Raw genomic sequence first — 12,010 nt, 5'->3', positions numbered from 1 at the left:
AGAGAAGAGTAGGAAACCAATCTGGAAAGAATTTAAACGTTGAAAGACTTTCAACATTTGAATGACTATCATCTGGAAAACAGAGTAGACTATTTTGCTCAAACCCAAAGGGCCCCAGGGGCAATGGAGTGTGTAACAGTTGCAAAGTGGCAGATTTAGTCTTAATAAGAGAAAAAACTTCCCCCAAATTGTACCTACTCACAAGTAGAATAAGCTCTCTCAGGAGGTAGTGGGTTTTCCTTCATTGGGTGCTTTGAAGCAAAGACTTCGTAACTGACTACTTCTTGGACGTTGCAGAGGGTTTTGCTTTGTTTGTTTTTTTTGTTTGCTTTGTTTTGTTTTGAGGCATAAGTTGAACTTGGTGGATATGATAGACCCTTCCAACTCTGGAAGTCTATCAATCTGCAGACAGAGGTGAGTAGCAACTATGATTGCTGAGCTCTTTGTACCTCTTCCCCAAAGGGACAGACCTGAGGGAAGGGCTATAACTACTATTAAAAAGACCCCTGGTCTGCTTACTCCAGATTCTCTCCTGTCTCTATTGAGTGAATAGCCATAGGGCCCACAGACTACAGTGGACCAAGCAGAGGAAGAACTATCAGAACCCTAGATAGGTTCTAGAATTTCACTAGACTTCTGGGCCAGAGGCAGTATTATTATGTAACACACCCTTACACGCATAAGGCAACATTCGAACACTTTCCAACATATCAGCTTCAGTAACTGGAACACAGCTGCCCAAGTGAGTATTGGGGTTATCCCATACACACACCCCTTCCAGATCACATAAGAATTAGCAGCATATCAAACTGTCAGGTGTTTTAGTAGCTGCTGACTGAACTAGATAAGGAAAAACTGAGGGAAAAAAAATTAAGGCCACTGAAACATTCTTATTTACTCTCTCAGATTGTTTGCAGAAAGGTCAAGAAGTTGCTGTTCCTTGTCTTTAAGACTGAAATTAATATTCTGAGAGGAATCAGTAGCATACATTTAATCACAAAGACATGCATTAATCACAAAAGCTCTGAAAACAATGTACATTATGTTGTGTCACAAAGAAAATGAGGAGGAGCATACTCTGGTGAACAGAGGGCCAGTCCTAAATTCTACAACACCTGAATTCAAGGGTAACCTTGATACACACGGTATGAATGCGAACAAGTCATTTGTAATGTCAGAGCCCCCAAGCAGTGCTCAAAAACTAAAAATCACTACAAATCTGTGTCAGTAAAGAGAATTTTCACCATGGGAGATTCCCTTTCTGATTAAATAATAGGTGTAGACCTTCTATCACTCCTCAAAAAGAAATAAATATTAAAAATGTACGAAAGATTCTCTAGTTATCTTCTCTACAGTGGTGTGACGTGAATTATGTGATCACTAATGCTTTCCTTTACTTCATTTTTCAACTCCTGAATTTATTTTTCATATGTCTCATTGATGCTTTTTGTCCTTAAATAACAATTTCCGTTTTTCTACCCCCACCAGATGAACCTTCCCTTGTCCAAATATAAGTAGGTAAGGAAAAGCGATTGACAGTTACTGTGTCAGACAACATATGGGACATTTTGTAACCAGAGATCCTCACCTCTGTACCAAGAGAAGGGAAGTATGCTTTATCTACCTTTGGAGAGTTAGTATAATATAGTAGATGGAAAGAAGACTAGCTTTGGAATCAAGAAGAACTGGTTTTGTGTCTTTCCTGTGATACATACTAGCTGTGTAACCATGATCAAATTATCTAACATATCCCTCATATCTTGCTAAGATAATAAGTTATGGACAAATTGGTGATTTATATCAATGGAGGGAGTTTCTACACAAAATTCTGTAGATGAATAGGTCCAGAAGGACAACCTATTTTGCTCTTTAAAGTCCAACATTTCGTGGACTTCATTAAATGCTTTAAATTTGCTTCTAAATTAGAGAACCTTTTCAAAGTCATCTATCATGGAGTATCATCTTACTGAAAACAGACCACATTATATTTACATCCATACCTTTAGAATAGAAGAAACCATCCTGATTTTTTTCTTTCCACTAGTTTGTCTCACTTCCATCTAAACAGAGAACAGAAAAGCATATTTAAGGTGATGCCAAATTAAGATGAAACACAGCAAATATCAAATGTTCTGGAAAATGTTGGTCACTTGGAGCACTACAGGAAGTCTTTAACTTTTACAAAAGCTATGTTTGTTTTAAATTATTCCCCTGCTGAAATGTAAATTGTATTAAAACTATTCTTCACCCCTCCCCTAATTATTTATTTGTAATTTATTTTCACAACCGCCAATGTCAAGTATTGAACTAAATCAGAACTCAAGTATTGCTTTCTTATGTTTTCTGTAGCATAGGTCTGTAGGAATGACATGTAATGAAATGTTTTCAAGGACCTAAAAAAATTCGGAGAAAGAGAAATGGGATGGTTTATTTTTTAAAAGACACTCCAAAAAGAAGAGAAAAGAAAAAACCCTACAGAGTTGAAAAGGGGAATGGGGGAGAGTAAAAGTTCATTGGAACCAAGTGATTTATAGGGAAAGGCTCAGCAAGCTTACATAAAAACCAAAAGGGGGAAGTGGTCAGACATTGGGTCAAATCTCCATTCACATGTTGTGTAATAAAAGGCTGACTGTAGCCTTTGAGCCTTGCTTCTAGTAATGGACAATGACAATTGCAGACCAAGATTGCAATAACAGGATTTAGCATAAATCCACCACAGGAAGTGAACAGTTGTACTGGCAAATCATTAGCCAGGGGAACATTTTATGGCAACATCAGGATGCATCCATGTGCTTTCAGACTCTGAATATACTTGTGATCATGAAAACATAATTAGTTCTCAGCGATTCTAATTTTTCTGTTGTTTGTTGTGGGATGGTTCTTCTCTCCTCTGCGCCCCCCCACTCCTTTTCAGGAGCAGGATTTATTTTTCCAGCCCTAATTTAGCAGCCAGAGTGAGAGTTTTTGAAGTCTCCGTGCAGGGTTTTAGAATGTTCTCTTTTTTTCTCCTGCTGGTGCTTTTTTATTGCAAGGTGGACTGTGTTTATTTTGCACGGCTAACAAGTAGGTTCAAAGCAACACTTTGATCTTGAACTCCTGCCAGATTCTCAAAGTTGAAAGCCCCCCTGTGCAGTAGAGCAGACCTGTACTAGCAAAGCCGAGCTAATTTGCAAAGGAATGTCAAAATGACTGGGGCAACTTGCTAGTGGCTTGCTCGGCAGGCTGCAGCATTTTCTAATGAAGGGACACCACATTCTCAACTGTCACTTATGGGAAAGTGAGTGGAAGGCAAATTCATTCAGAGCAGCATGTCCTCATACAGAAGGATTTCAGAAGAAACTGGGGTTTTTGCTTCTCACTTCAGGTTTTCTTGTCTTCAATTTTAGCCACATCACATGGCTATAGGTTATATAACATGGTTATATATAACTTTACCTTTTATTCTGACATCATTACTAGTAAAGATGCTTCTGTTTAGTATTGCTGGAAGGAGAACCTTGGAAATGAGACTTTTTCTTGATGTCTCCTTAAGAGGGATTTGGTGGATTCTGTCAAACTGCTTATTTAAATCAAACCAGTCTAATGAAGAATTTGGAACTAACTGGGTGTCCATCAATTGGAGAATTTCTAAATAAATTTTGGTTCAAAAATGTAGTGAAATATTGCTATGACATGAGAAATGATGAACCTGAAAGATTCAAAGAAACATGTGAAGATTTACCTGAACTGATGCAGGAGGAAATAAGCAATTAAAAGAACAAAAAAAGGGGAAAAAATGATATATCATTGTAAAAACCAATAGTGACCCCAAAGAAGAGTTAAGAAAATGTAACTTCCTTTCTTTTTTTGAAGATTAGAGAGACTCTGCTCTGAATTATATGCATATATTGTCAGAAATAATTAATGTTAGTTGAGTTTGCTGACCTCTTTTTCTCTTTCTTTTTAAAATCTATAATAAATGATGGCTCGCTAATAGAGAAATGGTAAAGTATATATTGACAAATGAAGGGATATGAAAACAAAAAGTACAAATAAAAATGAAAATAAAAACAAAGATAAATCAATGAAAGTCATCCGAGAATTAGACCCATATAAGCTTAGCCTCTCCCTTTGTGATTCGAGTCAATATTTTCCCTCCTTTCAGGAGCCACTAGAATTAAAAGGGCCTTATTCCTTTATTAAAATGTTGTCAGCAAAGATGACTAGAAAAATTAAGTAAAATCCAGTTTGACATTGAGATAATGATAGTAATAGGAATAATAACAAACTATCCTGTTCATAAGGAACTTTCATGTACCTTAATAACTGGCATTTATATAGCATTTTAAGCTTTACAAAGTGCTTTACAAATATTACCTCATTTTATCCTCGTAAAAACCCTGGGAGATAGGTGCTATTTTGTAGATGAGAAAACTGAGGCTGAGAGAGTTTAAGTGACTTGCCCAGGGTTACACAGTCAGCATTGTTTGAGGTCACATTTGAACTCAGGTCTTCCTCTCTCCAAGTCTTGAGTTCACTCCAATCCTAGGAGCAACCATACAAGGTAGGTAATATAAATGCTATTTTTTTTTGGGGGGGGGGGGCGCTGTGGTTTCATCTGTATAAGGAATTTGTGGCATAGAAACTCATTCTGCTGTTGAAGATCACAAACTAGTCTACAATTTCTACTAACAAAGAATTGCCCAAATGACAAAGAGGTTAAATGACTTACTCGCCAATGGACACATGGCTATCATATCACAGGCAAGACTTCAATCCTGGTCTTTCCTACACTAGAGATTACCTTCTACATACTATTTCAAGCTATCTCTCATACTCATTTTACAAATGAGGCCCAACAATGTTCCTGAAGTGACACAGAGTTTTAATGACAGAGCTGGGATTTGAATCCACCATCAGGGTGCCAACATCACTGACTTCCCCTAACCAAACCAACAGCATTCCCAAGAAAATAGGGAATAGATCTGAAAGCATTGTTAAGGACACTAATGTTTCTGATATTGTAATGGTCATCATGGCCTAACCCTTATACAGTCTTTGATAAGATCTCAAGCCGCTTTAAGCTCAGTCCAATGTAGAAAACCTCTTAGAAACAGCACAAAAAGGAACACAGAAACAGACACAGATAGACACCCACAGTAAAAGCCATTCAGATAAACCAGATTCCCTAGTGCTGTATTTTTCTTATATAAGAGTATCTCATCACACTTCTGCTTTTAAAATAATCCATAGATTAAGAGCCATTTTAGGAGCACTAACAAAGAGACCTAGGATTTTCCCTTTCTTTTAAGTAGGAAACAGGCTGATGCTTTTCTTAAAACTACTGATAAAGTACCAGTAAAATTATTTTGAGTGACTTTAAGTGAATAAGCTATTTTGTCTATTATAAAGACCCAAATTAACTACAAAGGACACATAAAGAAAGACACTTCCTGCATCCAGAGAAGAAACTGATAAATAGAAATAAGTATAGAATAATTTTACATATGTATACCTATTTGTGTCTAATAGTAGCCATCTCTAGGGAGGGAAGGAAGAGGGAAAGAAAAAAAAAGGAGAAAAAAAGGAGAAAAAAAGAAATGTATGTGATAATTTTGCTGTATATTTGAAAAGAATAGCAAGTTGTGCAGAGTAGATTTTCAGTTTCATGTGCAATTATTTTGTCACACTGTTTTACAGAAATGTTTGTTTTATTCCATAAATTAATTATAAAATACATTTTTAGAAAAGACCACTGATAACAGTTTCTACCTTTCGTGGAACAAAGTGTGAGTACTCTGCCTTCCAGATTATAATAACACCCAGATCTTCCCCCTTCAAAGTCAATGTTCTTTCCATACCACCTCATTGTCTATCTATAAATTGTATGGCTATTTTAAAAGTGTCACTGAGAAAACAGATATTTTCAGCTTTTTTAACTTACCATAAATAAGGACTGATGTTTAAAAGGGAGATGGGGAAAATGTATAAACAGTGACTATAAATTAATTAAATGGGTATCATTTTAATAAAATTTTAATAAAATTGACCTTATAGGCCATCCTTATCCTGAGAGATTACCCAACTAGGAATCTCTCCATGAAATTTTTAAAGATGACATAATGGGATAGCTTATCACTTGTATCTGAACACTCTATGCAGGGGCTTGTGTAGTCTTTCAATTGCTTCCCTTTCTTTTTAAGAAGATAGAAACATGTACTCAAAGGATATTTTGCCTGATACAAGGGAGATTCACAAATGGAGGCTTCCTCATCTTTAATTCATTCTAAATTTGAATGCAAAATTTGGCACCTGATGACATTATTTAAACAGGTGGTTCCTTCCCCACCTTGAAAAGGAAAATAGAATATTTGTAAAATGATTTTGCCATGAAAAAGACATGTAACTGGTAGAATACAGGACTAGGGCACAAGAGACCTTAGATCTAGCACCCTGGATGTCATCTACTCTCTTTGTGGTGCTTGGCAAGTAACTTTCCTTACCTGGGCCTCGGTGTCCTCATTTATGCAATGAGAATGTTGAAATAGATGGCCTTTTCCAGTGCTAGATCCATGATCCTGTAATCTGGTGATCTCTCATACCCTTTTTAATTCTGACATCCTTTAATTCTAAGACTTCAGTTGTAGTCAACTTGCACAACTGAATTAATTTGAAAAGATTAAAGTCTAGCATTTAGACTAGAAATCCTCAGGAATATTCAACACATGAATCTCAAATGTAATCATTTTAAATGTTGTGCTAGGATTTTTGTTCTTATTCTGTGTTGTGTTTTAAAACTTTATTAATGGTATCTGAAGAAATACTTCCAGGGTAAAATTAGCTTCCTGATGAAACAAAGGACACCCCAGTCCCCAAAACAAAAATCTTACTGACATATTTTGCCATTCCTTGGGTAGTTTCCATCACCACTATGTAGTGGTGGTTTCCCCACCAAAAGTCACTTTCCTTAGTTCATAGTCTATATCTACATTTCTGCAATAGCATTTCTTCCATCATGTTGCACACAAAACAACAGTCAGACATTTGAAGGACATTTTATTATTATTACTGTTATTAATATCATTAGGGCAGGGACTGAGTCCTACCTTAATTTCATGGATATAGGAAATTCCCAGGCAAAGAATGACCTACTAATGTAGGTCAAGACTCTCTGCATCTTTGCCTAGAGTACTGAGAATTAAGTTAAGCAATTTAACCCATGTCATCCAGTCAGTATGGGTCAAAGGCAGAACTTGAATGTGGATTTTTAAAAATTGTTCAAAAGTAAGGAAAGGGATGGAGATTGAGGGGAGGGGTGAGAAATTTAATTTTTAAAATGACATCATAATAACATTAAATTATATTTGGTGTATGAGAATATATAGTATATTTTAAACACATTTCATTCAAAGATAATTCAAAATTTTAAAATGAAAATCAATGCAAAAAGTTTGTTTCAATAATCTAAAATAGATCATTCCTTCCCTTAATTTTCCCTGGATTTCTTTCTCACTAAAAGTCCTACCCTTTCCTGGCACCCCTTTCATTGAATCTTACAGTTGGAAAGGAAAACTAAAGGTTATCTTTCCAAAACTCTAAGAATTATATAAATATCCTCTATAGAATCTCCAAGAAATTTCAATAGCATGGCATAATGGATAAAGAGCTGGTTGCAGAATCATGAGACCTGAATTTGAATCTTACCTCAAAAGTTTCTTTGTCTGATGATCACGGAGAAATGACTAAACCTTTCATAATCTTACTTTCTTCTTCTATAAAATGGGGGTGATAATATTTATTCTGCTACCCCAGAGGACTGATGTGAGGAAAGCTCTTTGCAAACTTCAAAATACTGTATATGTTATTATATATATATTAGTTAATAATAAGTAACTTTGAGTGATAGGAAAGTCACTACCTAATTGTACAACACATTCCAATTTCAGAGAGCTCGAATTGTAGAAAATATGTATGTGTGATATAAGTCAATAATATAATATGGGAAATTTTAAAAATCTAATGTGGAATTAGGCTAAATTAAGAGCCATAGCTTCCAGCAATAAGAAAGCAACAGTCCATGTATACACAACCATTCTATGACTGTATTTGAATAATTGTGTTCACTTCTGGGCACTGAATTTTATGAAAGGCATTGATAAGCTGGAGAGTATCCAGAGTAGAGCAACCAGAATACTGAAAGGTCTCTAGTTCATGTCTTGAGGAATGGTTAAAGATTAGCCTAGAAAAGAGAAGATGGGAGATTATATAATAGATGAAATTAGTATAGGAACTTTTCTATAATATCAGAAGATAAAGTTAGGAGTGATAGATAAGAGTTTAAAGAGATGAATTTAAATTTGATGTCAGGAAAGTTCCTTAACAGAATTATTGAAAAGTGGAATAGTTTGTCTTGGAAGGTAATGAGTTCTATTTTACTGGGTGTCTTCAAGCAAAAGTTGAACTACTTATGTCTTGTTAAGGGGATCAAGGCAGAGTTTTTCAGACACAAGTTGTATTGTCTGGTCTCTGAGTTCCCTTTTAATTCTGAAATTCTGTGATTATCCAGAAGCCTGGTGAAATTTTCAAGTTGTCTGATTTTATTTGTTGTTTTGCTTTACACTAAAGGATATTAACATATTGGACTCCTTTCATATTCTTCCTTTATAGCATTATTAGAGAGATGAGGCTCAACGGCTTTCTTTTAAGAGAAGATTACCTCTCCTTTGTTCTGCATTAAGTAAGAGAAAGAGAGAGAGAGAGAGAGAGAGAGAGAGAGAGAGAGAGAGAGAGAGATCTAAAAAAAAAATACTGCGCCATGTAGATTTTCCCAGAATAGGTTTGAGACATTGCCATAAGGAGTTACTAAAATATTTACTTGGTGATCTTATTTTTCAGAACAACCTGGAGTAGTCTTTTCAGTAGAAAATTCTTTGAACTTCTTAGAAATTATTGGTTATGATCCCAGAGTCACACCACCTGCATCACCTTGGATAAATCATTTAGCCTTTTAATGCCTCAGTTTACTAACCTGCAAATTATCCAGAATATATACCTTTAAACATTGTGATGTTAGTAGAAAAAAAGTGCTTTGAAGAATAAAATATAAGCTGAATGCAAAGGTAAGATATTATTATATTCTCTTTGTGGATAATTATATTTATGTCTGTATAGAAAATAGCATGGCTCAGTTGTCCAAACATATATTTTATGAGTAGAAAGAACACTGATACCTAATTATTCTTCTAATATTTCAGTGGGTAAAAAGTTCTGTTGACATATTATGGAAAAATGTCATTGAGATGGACAGCTTCCTGTTCACTTTTTCCTACCTTAGAAATGGATTATATCAACAGTAATTTACCTTCCTGACTGTCAAAGTTAGATAGGTATTTTCTGTTTCTGAGATACTACTCATCAATACAAAAGAGATAATGATCATTTGATGATCAAAATGCCACCTTTATTCCCATAATCTTCAACACATAATTCATAACTAATTCTTTGGGTGACTTTCACATATGCAGGTATAGAAATATCCTGGGGAATACTGGCTTGCCTTGTAGCTAATGAAATTTTAACCTGTTTTATCTACTTGGAATGGACATCTCTATCCCAGCTCATATACTTACTAGCTTAGTGATGACAGGGAAGACCCTTCTCTCTCAACATCAGTTTTCTTATCTATGAAATGGGAATAATAATACTTGAATTATTTAATTCACATGATTTTAAAGGGAGGATCAAATTTTTAATGCATGTAAACTTTTTCATAAACCTTAAAGTCTCATATAAATGTCAGATATTGTCATTATTACTGTTGTTTTATACAATAACTCACCTGAGAACTTTTTTTTAAAAAAGAACATCACCACAGAAGTATGTTTTTTAATGGTACAATTATGGTGTGACAATAATGGTAGCCACACTATAACAATAGCAATTAAAGTCAACAACTTTTTCTAATTTCTTTTAACTTCAGAATTGAAATTGTTCAACCCAAGAGGACAGAAGAAAAGAAATTCCCATTGTGAACACTCAAGCTATACCATTTTTTCTACTTTTTTATGACATTGATTTATTTTTCTATGAGCAAACCTGATTCTCATCCACTTAGAAAAGGAGGCAGTGAAGGGAGAAAGCTAGTGGATATATAATGAAAGTGGTCTTTAAACAGCTCAATGCAAAGCAAATAGCAGGTATTATGTCTGATTAAAGGAGGAAAAAGCAGAGAGAACACTTATAGTAACAGGAAGAAATGGGACCAGTAGAGAAAAAGATAGCTGAGGAAAACACAAGGAGGAAAAGAAAGAGTTCATCTTAGTAATGTCAAGCAATGTCCTTTTGCAGAAGTGAAAAGAAGTATTTCCTAGAGAAGCCTTGCTTAAAATAGTTTAACATGGAAGGTCATACTCTTCTGAAAACCAGCTAACTCTGAGGAGATCTGTAAATGATAATGAATTTGAAAATAGAAAAAAGGGAGAGGCAAAGACAAGGAAGAGAAAAAGGAAAGAACTAAAGGGAAGGATGGTCTTTAATAGTAACATGATTTTAAATTACAATTTAAAACATCTGTTTTCTATGGAAATCAAAGTGTATCAGCTCATCATAAAGGAACATGTTGATCTGAATCTTTGTTCACAAGAAAAAAATGAAAGCACTCTGTGACAAAGATCTTTTCTAGAGCAATAAAGTCTTATCTATCTTGAAAAAAAATGGAGGTTCTTGATACACTGGTAACAGTTTTATTTCTACTTTTTCCCAGAAGGGTTTTTTTTGTGAAATCTTTGAAAGATTTTAAAGTACATTGTGGGAGATCCAAAATTGCATATCTGTTGTATAAGCTTTTAATGTTTAAAAAAATGGAATAAAAAGAACTTCTTTTGCTAAAATAGCATATCATAAGTAAGTTGTGTTGAGGAGCAGGAATAGTGTCCTTCAAAATAGATGTATAAAAATACTAAATCATTTCTCACCGGTGAAAAAAGAAGAATCTAGAACCAGAATGTTGGTGATGATCCAACTTTTTTTTACCTCAACCCAGGCAAGGAATTAATCTTTGAGTAATAATTCCTAATAGAGTATTTCCTTTCAGAAAGAGCAGCTTTTATACCATATTTTTCTGGGAATAATATGATTTATTTTGATTAATTTCTGGGAACAAAAACCCATTACTGTAAATGTCTTTAGATTCTGGGGAGAAAATGCCTACCAGAATGTTCACTTTCTGAGAAAAGTATTTTGCCCCTTTTCGAATATCCAGATTCTAAGATGTTCCAAACTTGCCATCACTTTTCTACATCTGTTTATGTTCATCTCTTTTTTTATCATCCCAGTAACATGATTCTTTTCTAGCAAGTATTTGCAAAATGCTGTAATTTACATGGTTTCCCAGATCTTCCTTCGTATTTCATACAGTTGGTGAGGCAGTGACATCAGGAGAGTAATTCACCAACCATACTTGTTCCATATGCATAATAGCATAACCTGGAAATGTGATATAACTATAATCAATGTGGGAGATGCAATATAAAATTGTGCATATTCTAGCTTCAAAGCTATTTATTTCCTCAGTGACTTCAAATGAATCATTAGGCAACTTGCCACTTTGGTTGCTGTGTGAAGAATGGATTGGAATGAGGTAAGACTTCAAGTAGGAAGGCCAATTGGGAGGCAATTGTGATGGTTGCTGTGAGAGGCAATGAGGTCCTGAACTAGGGTCATGCTTTTCCGAGTGAAGGCAGAGGACAGATGTGAGAGACATTGTATGTGTAGAAATGACAAGGACTAGCACCTTGTCAGAAATGTGGGCTGAATGATACTGAGGAGTCAACGATGACACCAAGATATTGTGAACTTATTTAACTAGAAGAATGATAGTGTCTTCAACAGAAATAGGAAAGTTCAGAAGAAGAATGCATTTGGAAGGAAAGATAATAGGCTTCCTGTGCATATTCAGTTTGAGATATTTGTAGAACATCCAGTTTGAAATGTCTAATAGCTGATAGGTGATGTGGATCTATAGGATGACCAA

The 12,010-nt window shown here is 35.0% G+C and overlaps 1 long non-coding RNA gene across 1 annotated transcript; it reads left to right on the top strand.

The window, feature by feature from the left end:
- The first annotated feature begins 665 nt into the window (after window positions 1-665).
- On the top strand, window positions 666-10,807 carry LOC140512802 (uncharacterized). Its single transcript, XR_011969921.1, has 4 exons — window positions 666-742; window positions 1,489-1,518; window positions 8,875-9,098; window positions 9,959-10,807. It is a non-coding gene; the product is annotated as an uncharacterized lncRNA (long non-coding RNA).
- The last annotated feature ends 1,203 nt before the right edge of the window (window positions 10,808-12,010 follow it).

This window comes from Notamacropus eugenii, chromosome 6 (assembly GCF_028372415.1).
Source record: "Notamacropus eugenii isolate mMacEug1 chromosome 6, mMacEug1.pri_v2, whole genome shotgun sequence".
In the NCBI taxonomy this organism is placed as follows: domain Eukaryota; kingdom Metazoa; phylum Chordata; class Mammalia; order Diprotodontia; family Macropodidae; genus Notamacropus; species Notamacropus eugenii.
Note: the sequence above shows the minus strand (reverse complement) of the source record. Positions and strands in the feature narration are given on the sequence as shown.